General features: G+C 35.5%; 1 protein-coding gene across 1 annotated transcript in view; it reads left to right on the forward strand.

The window, feature by feature from the left end:
• The window catches only part of LOC111156473 (transmembrane protein 144), a 58,341-nt gene extending 48,669 nt beyond the window's left edge, over positions 1 to 9,672 (forward strand). The window contains exon 13 of the mRNA XM_022517400.1: positions 9,597 to 9,672. The gene's annotated coding sequence lies outside the window, so the exon portion shown is untranslated. The remainder of the gene's footprint in view (positions 1 to 9,596) is intronic.
• The last annotated feature ends 347 nt before the right edge of the window (positions 9,673 to 10,019 follow it).

The following is a 10,019-nucleotide window of genomic DNA, read 5'->3' on the forward strand; positions in this document are numbered from 1 at the left end:
AGGGAATGTATCTCACTTTTTGTTGAAAACAACAGTTAAATTCCTATCTTTTTAAGCATCCTGAGGAAAATGAAAAATAAAATTGAACAGAGGATTTTAATATGTGTTGTAACTTATCACTTGTTTACAGTGATGCTACTGTAATCTTTATATACTTGACTCACATGATTATGGAGTTTGAGAAATCTTAAGATCTGCAGTTGGCAATCTGGAGACCTGGGAGAGCTCCTATAGTTACAGTCCAAGTCAAAAACCTGAGAAAGAGAAGCATTGATGGTGGAAATTGCTGTCTACATTTGAAGGCCTAAGAACCAGGGTAGCCAATGCTCTAAATTCTACTCTTGAGTCCAGGTCCTCCAAAGGCATGAGAAAACCCACATTCCAGCTTAAAGACTGGCAGTGAATTCACTCTTATCCAGCCTTTAATGAATTGGATGAGGCCTCTGACACGGGAAGGGCAATCTGTTCTACTTGGTACACCAAATCAAATGTTAATCTCTTCCAGAAACACACTCATACACACACCAGCAATAATGTTTAACCAAACACCTGGACACCCTGTGGCCCAGTCAAGTTGACACATACAGTTAACTATCACAAGTATGGTAACGCATTTTGTGGTAATTAGCTCTTTAACCATAATAAGAATTTGAGTTTAAACCCTTAAGTACACTGCTTGGTATTACTATTCTGTGAAGATTGTTTTATAATGTGTCTGAGACTATAAAACATGTTTATTATAAACACACAGAAGAACATGGAATTCTTGGGAAGTTCTCCTCTGGGTTATACCTGATCTGACAGTAATTAGAATTTCACTTGCTTATATTGAAGTCAAATTAATCAAAGGTGTTGGAAGCAGGAAAGTAAGGAACCTAATAAAAAATATGGTGAGAGCTTTTTAAAAAATTACACACAGTCTGAAGAAGGAAACGATATAGCCTCTCCACATACATAATGTATTTCTCAATTGAAACATGACATACTGCTCTTGAAAGACAAAGTAAAGTAAGTTGTCATTTACTTGACTGGACACAGCATTATGAGTTTGGTGGTCAATTCATTCATGGTAAGTTTTAAAAATACCTAGAATGTTTTATTATATATAAAATTCCATAAATTTTGAGGTTAAAAACCTGTTAAGACTATTTTCAAAAACAATGTCTATTTGGTTCAAAATATGATATAGTAAGACAAAGAGGTTTTGGGGGAACTTTGAGAATTAGTTTCAGTGAGGCAATTTATGAAACTTGCATGTTGATAGAACATGGATAAGAAGAGTCGAAGAGACAATACTAGTCCAACAAATAGAAAAATTGTAATTGAATATGACATTTACTTGATTGAGGCACAATTTATATACAATAAATGCTCACCCTGATCAATTTTTACAAAGTTAAACATTTGACCTGCCATGACACAAATCAAGTTATAGTCTTGCTTCTATCACCCAAGAAATTTCCCTCATGACACTTTGTGGTCAATTCCCTAGGCCTAGGCCTTCTACCCCTCCCCACGCACATCATTCTATGCAATAGCTGTTCTTCCACCACTATAAATTTTGCTTGTCCATATAATATATATAGTGAAACCATAAAATGTTTCCTTAATGTTTGGATATTTTCCCTCTGCATAATGTTTTTGAGGCTCAGATATTTTGTTGTTTGTCTTTGTTAATGAGTAGTAATCCATCGCATTTTATGAACATGCCACAGTTTGTTTATCCACTCTTCCGTTCATAGACTACGAACACTCCTGCACTAGACTTTCTATGGATATATGCAGGCATTTCCTTTAGACATGTACTGAGGAAACAAGCTGCTGGGTGGAGGTGAGTGAACGCTGAGAAAAACGGCCCTGATAGCCAGGAACTGGGTTCAGTACTCTCAGGCCCTGGGTTTCTGTTGAACGGAAGCAACTTCACAGAACAATATCAGTCAAGGCCTCTCTGTAACCAAATGGATCAAGAAAAAAAACTCACAATCATGTCTGAACACAGACAAAACATAAATATTGTCCAAGCCACAAAACACCCCTTCTGGTTGAGATGAGTGACTGGCTGCTTTACCAATGGACAGCTTTGGCCTCTCTCTAGTCTTCCCCCGTCCTAGACAAGATTTATAAAGACAACCAGTCATAGAATTACCCACTTCCTGACAACATCCAATCCAGAGCAAAGATCCACTTTATTAAACCCTCTCCAAAACCACCTAACAGAGTCTCAACCCTAATTGTAATTACCAATATACACAAAATAGGGAAAGAAGGAAGAAGTTAAAGACACCACAGGAATCAAAGCAGCAAAATACCAAGTGTGGGAAACTGTACGGGACAGATGATGACTTGATTCCTTCAACAAATACACATGTGTGTGTACATACGTATTTCTGTACATCTATATAATATATATTCAGCTGTTTATATGTATGCATGTGTGTGGAGGTGTACATTCAGAGAGAGAAAGAGAAAAGGATCTATAGATTTAAAACAACTTCATAGACATGTGAATCAAAAGCAGTATGTGGACCTTATTTCAATCCTTATTTCAAGAATAAAGCAATTGAAAATTTGAAAACTGTCTAAATTACCTTGAAGTATGTTTAGGTTTGATAATGGTATTTTGGTTACTTTTTAAAAGTGTCCTTTTTTAGAAATTCAAACAGAATTACTTCTGAGTGAAAGCAAATGAGGTCTGGGATTTGTTACAAAAGGCTACAGGGCTGGGGTTAAGTGGGTTGGTCGTTTAATAACAAAGCTGGATGTTCACTGAAAGTCGCAGAAAGTGGTTGATGGGTTCTTGGGGTGGTGTTATGTTATCATTTTGCACATTTGTGTATGTTTGAAATTTTCCCTATTAAAAAGTTAAAAACATTTTTTAAAGTTAATATCCAGTAGACTAAAAATAGCCTGTCATTTACTTAATTTGCCTTTCTTTTATTACTTGTTTTAACATTTTTCGTCAAAGTTTTCTCTTCGATGAATTGACATTTTGTGCCGCAATCCTTTGATCTATTAAAAGACTAATGTTTTCTTCTGGATTTGCATGCCTTCCACATTAAAAAAAAAAAATGCTCCTCCTTCTAGTTTACCATCTGCCCATCTCCTCAAGGAGTTTTATTTCAGCTTAAGCACACTCCTGGTCATTTCTGTGATGCAAGTGCATGTCTTCACCTTCTCTTTACAGTTTCACTTTCCTTAGACCCTTCGTGCCTCTTCGCAAAGCTCCAGGCATCTTAATCTCAAGATAGGTTTCTGATTTATCTTTGTAGTTCTCCCTCACTGAATTAGGTAGCCAACACAATATTTTTTTTAAAAAAGGTACACCATGAATATTTATTGAATGAATTAAGCCAAATCCCAAAGGCCTTGTTTGGTGCTAAAATTATCTTCTATCACATATTTAGGCTTTATATTGAAAGATGTTGGGTGAGCCTGGTGGTGGGTATTAAGGAGGGCAAGTATTGCATGGAGCATTGGGTGTGGTGCATAAACAATGAATCTTGGAACACTGGAAAAATTAAATTTATAAAAAAGAACCCCCCCAAAAAAAGAAAAAAAAGAAAGACGTTTATTTGAGAAAGAGAAAGTTTGAGATACTAAAGTTCAAGACCATTTATAATTTCGCTGTGTGACTTTTTTAATAAGAGCTCACATCCAGTTAATACAGTAGATAAAATATACAAAGTTAACAGGAAACCATTTTAAATCCTCTAATTATCTGAAAGAACAAAAGTAAAACATAGATTCTGTCCTATCTTCCTTAGTTAAAAACATGTCTTATGATTGGAATAAAAAGAGGAACCAAATAAAATTATTTATACATTTTAGGGATGGGGGGATTTTTTTGAGGCTCAAGTAATACAGCAGTAAAAAATTTTTTGGCTCTCATATGAAATTATACAAGATAATGTTAAAACTAAACAGTCAAGAAAATGCAGGCTTTAATTTTCTCTAGGTAGAAAAATTAATATTCCAAATAATGTATCTATTTATCTATTTTGCTTAAGGATCCATACTCTAAGATATGTCTAAGGTTTGTATACAGTAGCCAAAAAGCACTAGGTTTGGTTGCTGGGTGAGATTCTATATCCTGATATTCTTTGACAATCATGTATGTATCTGTGTTCCTAAAATTTTCATTTTAATGTTCATGATAAAATAAGGCATTAAATAAGTCACAGCCTACCTCCCTAAAATGAAGTAGCCTAAGAAATCTAGAAAAACATTCCTATTTATTTCTACATAAATTGCAATGTACATGAATACCTAAATTCCAAGTATATAGGCTGTGTCATCTAATACAACTTACTACTTATAGCCCCTGCATTACAGGGGAAAGTTTGGAATAATTATGACCTCTCTGAAGAGGAGCCATTCAACTTTAATAATTAGGAGAAATGTTGTAGTCAAGTGAGTTGGTTAACGAAATATTCACTCAAAGTGAAGCATCTGGTTGCCTCACCTTTAGTTATTAATGTGTATTAAATAATCATTCATTTAATTTCTCTGTAAAAATACATTTTCAATTTTGACCACCAGAGGACAGTGTAGGTTTAATTGTGATAGTCTATGTTTTTTTTTTTTTTTTATTAAAGATTTTTTTTTTTTATTTATTTAACAGATAGAGATTACAAGTAGGTAGAGAAAAAAAAAAAAAAAAACAAGTAGGTAGAGAGACAGGCAGAGAGAGAGGAGGAAGCAGGCTCCCCGCTGAGCAGAGAGCCCGATTCGGGGCTCGATCCCAGGACCCTGGGATCATGACCCGAGCCGAAGGCAGAGGCTTTAACCCACTGAGCCACCCAGGCGCCCCATGATAGTTTATGTTTTTTAAAAAAAGTTTGGACTTCTTTCTCTTTTTTTCCCCCTGCATCTCTCCTCTGAAATGCCTATATTTTGTCATTTATGGATTTTTTAAAATCTGAACTGAGAAACCCTACTTTCTATCTCATACCATACATTCAGTTGAATTGTCAATATGACATCTGATTTTCAGTCTTGGGTTTTTATTACTTTTTGACTTTAGTCTTTATCATTTAATTTCCTAGCAGTGGAACACATCACAAAATAAATCCATTTTTAGAGTTATGTAAACAGGAGAGTGTGTTGCCTGAGAACATTCAGGACATAGGAAAATTCTCAAAGCCAGTGCTACCCGCAGTGGTGAATGTGGCTGATTAAATACTGAGCTAGCAGTCACATTATTCTCTGACCTAATGACAGAGAGACATCATTACTAAATCATTAGGCTGAATAGCTTCAGGTTTCTCTATGATGCTCTAATAACTCTTTTTCAGCTTCATTAGACATTTTAGGTCACAAAGACCTGGGACTATTTGCCCTGCTATTTTTGAAGACCTTTTTGCAACCCAGAGGCGGAAATGTTTTCCCAATAGGCTATTAAGTAATCATTTGCTGTAATTGGATGGATTCTGAATATGGATTCTTACAGCTTCTTACCACCACTGGGTGGAGTGGCTTGAGGAAGGGGTGTCCTCAGTTCCTATTTCCTGGGTACAAAATGATGTTTTACTAAGGTAAACGTCTGAGGTGAAGTCGGGTACCTAATGGTCCTGTTTGTTTCAGCTCTGAAATGCCTAGTGGAAAATTACCAAGAAGCAAATTCCATGGAGATAGGAAAGTTGGACATGTCTAAAATACTCAAATCATAAGCTGAGATATTTTCCAGAACCTTCTTCATTTCTCTTCATTTACACGACAAAAGTCATTTCAAATCCTGTCTCTTCACTGGTATCATCTTATTTGTGATGCTTCTTATTGAGGACCTCAGGTCTGAAATTCAAAATCACATATATGTGTTGTCCTGGTAATAAAGCCGTCAATTTTAATATGGGAGTGTTACAGATTTCTTAAGTAAGTGGTAAGAAAATATATAAAAATCTAAATCTCACAACATATTCCAAGAGATTTTTTTGTGCATTTTATGTGGGGGCTGGGGAGCCAATTGGAAGGCAACTTGGAATTGAATGTTTTCTTGTAGGAGGGATTTTCTGCAGAAACCGGGCTTTCTCTACGTGCTGCGCCATTTTATGTAAATGCGGGTCTCTTTTCTGTGGCTGTTGCAAAAATTCAGAATGCCTAATTATTTCTGAACTTCAATGCTTTGTGGAATTGATTTCTCCTCCTGAAAAGATGTTTCAAAATTATAAATCAAAGGAAGACAACGTAATTTCCCTCAGCTTTTGTGTGGTTTTACTAGGTTCTGTAGCCCCAGCTGTTTGACTTAACTATTCAGTCAGGCGAACTTTTCAGAAAAGTCTCACAGAATCCATCAGGGCTTTCTTATGGCCCTTCCTTAGGCAGTTCAATTGTGGAAGAGAGAGAGAGAAAGAGAAAGGAAGAGAAAGAGGGAGAGAAGCACATCAATATAAATTGTTATTCACATTAGCTGGAGTTTAAACTACACTAAAAGAAATTTCTTTAAAGAACAAGAACTTTTTTTTTTTTTATCATAACTTACGATGCCCATCTACATTCTCACTGAAATGGACATAGGTTTTGTTTAAATTGGTTTACCAATAAAAGGAGTTTATTTTAAAACAATGAAAAAAACAAAAGTATAAAACAAAATTAAATAGCATCTTGATTCATTCTATCATTCTTTCCCAATCTCTCAGTTTCTATCTTTCACACACACACACACAAACACACACAGGCACACACACGGGCACACACTCGGTCTTAGAGATTATTTCTTACATCTGTTACTAAAAAACAAAATGCTGTTATTAATATACTTGCATGTATATTTTGTGCATTTCTGTATATGTGTTTATAAGTCATATTCCTAGCAGAATTATGATATCATAAGATAGATACACATTTTAAATTTTGATAGATATTGCGTAATACTCTGCAAAAGTTGTAATTGTATTTTAACCCTGCTAACAGATTTCTCTGTATACAGAAAGTGATTTTTATCAGTTTCTCAATTATTTACCAATATGATTTGGTTAAAAATGGCATCTAAACATCTAAGTGTGTCTAGGTGTGTATTAGTTTGTGAGCAGAATTGATCATTTCTTTCTATGTATTACTAACTCCTTGTATTACATTTCTCTGGAAATTTCTTCTTGTTCCTATCTCTTGACAATTTTTTCTAGGAAGTTTGGGGACTTAAAATGATAATTCGTAGGATTCTTTTGTATATTAAGGGAATTAAACTCTTTGCGTGTGGTGTACTTTTTGGTAAATACTTTTCTTTTTTTTTTTTTTTTTAAGATTTTTTATTTATTTATTTGACAGAGAGAGATCACAAGCAGGCAGAGAGGCAGGCAGAGAGAGAGGAGGAAGCAGGTTCTCTGCTGAGCAGAGAGCCCGATGCGGGGCTCAATCCCAGGACCCTGAAATCATGACCTGAGCCGAAGGCAGCGGCTTAACCCGCTGAGCCACCCAGGCGCCCCGGTAAATACTTTTCTTAGCTTATTTTTCATTTTGCTTTTGTTGATGATTACCACCCATACGTTTAATTCCTTTATTTTTTTTAAAGATTTTATTTATTTATTTGACACACAGAGAGAGATCACAAGTAGGCACAGAGGCAGGCAGAGAGAGAGAGGGAGGCAGGCTCCCCACCGAGCAGAGAGCCCGATGCGGGACTCGATCCCAGGACCCCGAGATCATGACCTGAGCCGAAGGCAGAGGTTTAACCCACTGAGCCACCCAGGCGCCCCCATACGTTTAATTCTTACAAGGTAAAACATATCAAGTGTTCCCTTTTAACAGATTATGGTCACACTCTCAAAATAATTTTTATCAATCTCTGTAATTTTTTCCTAACACTTTTATTTACATGTCTTATATTTAAATTGTTAGTTCATATGGAGTTAATATTAGAGCTATGGGTGAAGATTTACCTAAGTAATTTTTCCAAAAACCCCTTAAGTTTTCCCAGCACCATTTGTTGAATAATTCTGCTTTTCTTCGATGTTCTGAAATGTTTTTAATGTATGCTAAGTCCTATAGGTACTTGAGTCAATATCTAGATCATGTAATCATTTTTTGTGCTAGACAAAGAGTTGTACTTACTGTGTCTTAATAGTACATCTTAAAGCTGGTTAGCTTATTCACTGGGACTCCTCTTCCCTTTCAGGTTATTTCTGGTTATTCTTATATGTTTACATTTCAAGCTAAATTTAGAATATGTCTGTCTTGTTCTAAGCAAACAAATAGCAGCGACAATACATCTGTTTGTTTGTTTGTTTGTTTGTTTGTGGTTTTGGAGGTTTTTTTAGAGGAGGGAAGGAGCAGAAAGGAAGAGAATCTTAATATGCTCCATGCCCAGCACGAAGCTAGGCATGGCGCTTGATCTCACAACCTTGAGATCACGACCTGAGCCAAACCCAAGAGTTGGCCACTTAACCAACTGAGCTACCCATGGGACCCCATCTATTGGTATTTTGATTGGATACCATCTAAATCTGTAAATTTAATTCTGGGGTGATTTACAGCTTTCAAATTTTTTAGTGTTTTGGTTGTGCTACTGCATGGTTTTATATTTTATTATTATTGGTTTAAAATGCTAGTTTGGGGAAGAAAAACAGTTCTTGATTTTATTTATCAGTTCTATGACTTGTCTTTTATATTTCTGTTGTAATCATTTTAATCCTCTATTTTTAATCTGAGTTGTTTTTTTTTTTAAGGTTTTATTTATTTATTTGACAGACAGAAATCACAAGTAGGCAGAGAGGCAGGCAGAGAGAGAGAGGAGGAAGCAGGCTCCCCACTGAGCAGAGAGCCTATGTGGGCTCGATCCCAGGACCCTGAGATCATGACCCAAGCCAAAGGCAGAGGCTTAACCCACTGAGCCACCCAAGCGCCCCTGAGATAAGTTTTTAATTCAATATTTTATTCTATCTCCTATAGTAAAGTATAAGTATTTACATCTATTAATTTTTCTCCGAATATAGCTTTCGACCAGTCACCTAAATTGTGATATATCTAATTTTTATCTTCATTTTCTAGACATTCTGTACAATCAGTTAAAATATTGTTCTTCACAAGAATAATTAAGATCGCATTTTAAAATTTCCAGATGGTTGGGTACCTGGGTGGTTCAGTCCATTAAGTGTCCGACTCGTGATTGCAGTTCAGGTCATGGTCTCAGGTGAGATGGAGCCCTGTGCCCGGCTCTGCACTCAGTGGGGAGTCTGCTTAAGATTCTCTCTTTCAGCCCCCACCATCTGCTCTTCCCCTCTTTCTCTCTCTCTTTCCCTCAAATAAATAAATAAATCCTTAGAATTTCCAAGTGGCTAAAGTTTTTAAATTTTTATTTTTGTAATTTTTATTCTTCATAAAATTAATATAATCCATATTCTTTCTAGTTAATAAAATTCATTGAAGCAGTTTTTGTGCACTAAGATAGGATCAATTTCTATAAATGCTTAATGGAAACTTGAAAATAAGATGCCATGACTGTTCTCAAGCATTTAAATTCTGCATAAACAAATCAAATCAACCCCATTTATTGTCTTTTTCGCACCCTTTAAACCAAATAATTATTTTTAAAATCTAATCTGTCCATTAATGTTTCCTAAAAGGATTGTTTTCCTATTCATTTCCTTTTCTATTTCTTATAGGTTTGCTTCTTGAATTCTGATGTTATACCATTTAGTTCAGAAAAATTTATTCCAGTTAGATCTTCATCACAGAAGGTAAAATTTATCTTTATAAAGTTCCACTGTGTCTTTTGAATGCACTTTTTGACCTACCTTTAGATGAGCCACTTGTGAACAGCATATAACTGAGCTTTGCTTTTTGACCCAATATGAGTCTTTTTATCTGACCAGAGAGTTTATGCTTTATCATTATCCCTACAAATCCTGTCTGGTTTCCTTTCTTCCATCTTATTTTATGTTATTTTTTCATTTTTCGTAACTTCCCTTTCCCCTTCTTTTTCTGTTTAATCTGTATTTTCTGACCCTCTGTCCTTGTAATTACAAAGTGTATGGGCCCCTCTTCACTTTTCTGGTGTGGTGTACTGTCTCTAAAAGCGTGAACCA

The sequence above is a fragment of the Enhydra lutris genome, unplaced genomic scaffold (assembly GCF_002288905.1).
Source record: "Enhydra lutris kenyoni isolate GAN:26980312 unplaced genomic scaffold, ASM228890v2 scaffoldscaffold3, whole genome shotgun sequence".
Lineage (NCBI taxonomy): Eukaryota > Metazoa > Chordata > Mammalia > Carnivora > Mustelidae > Enhydra > Enhydra lutris.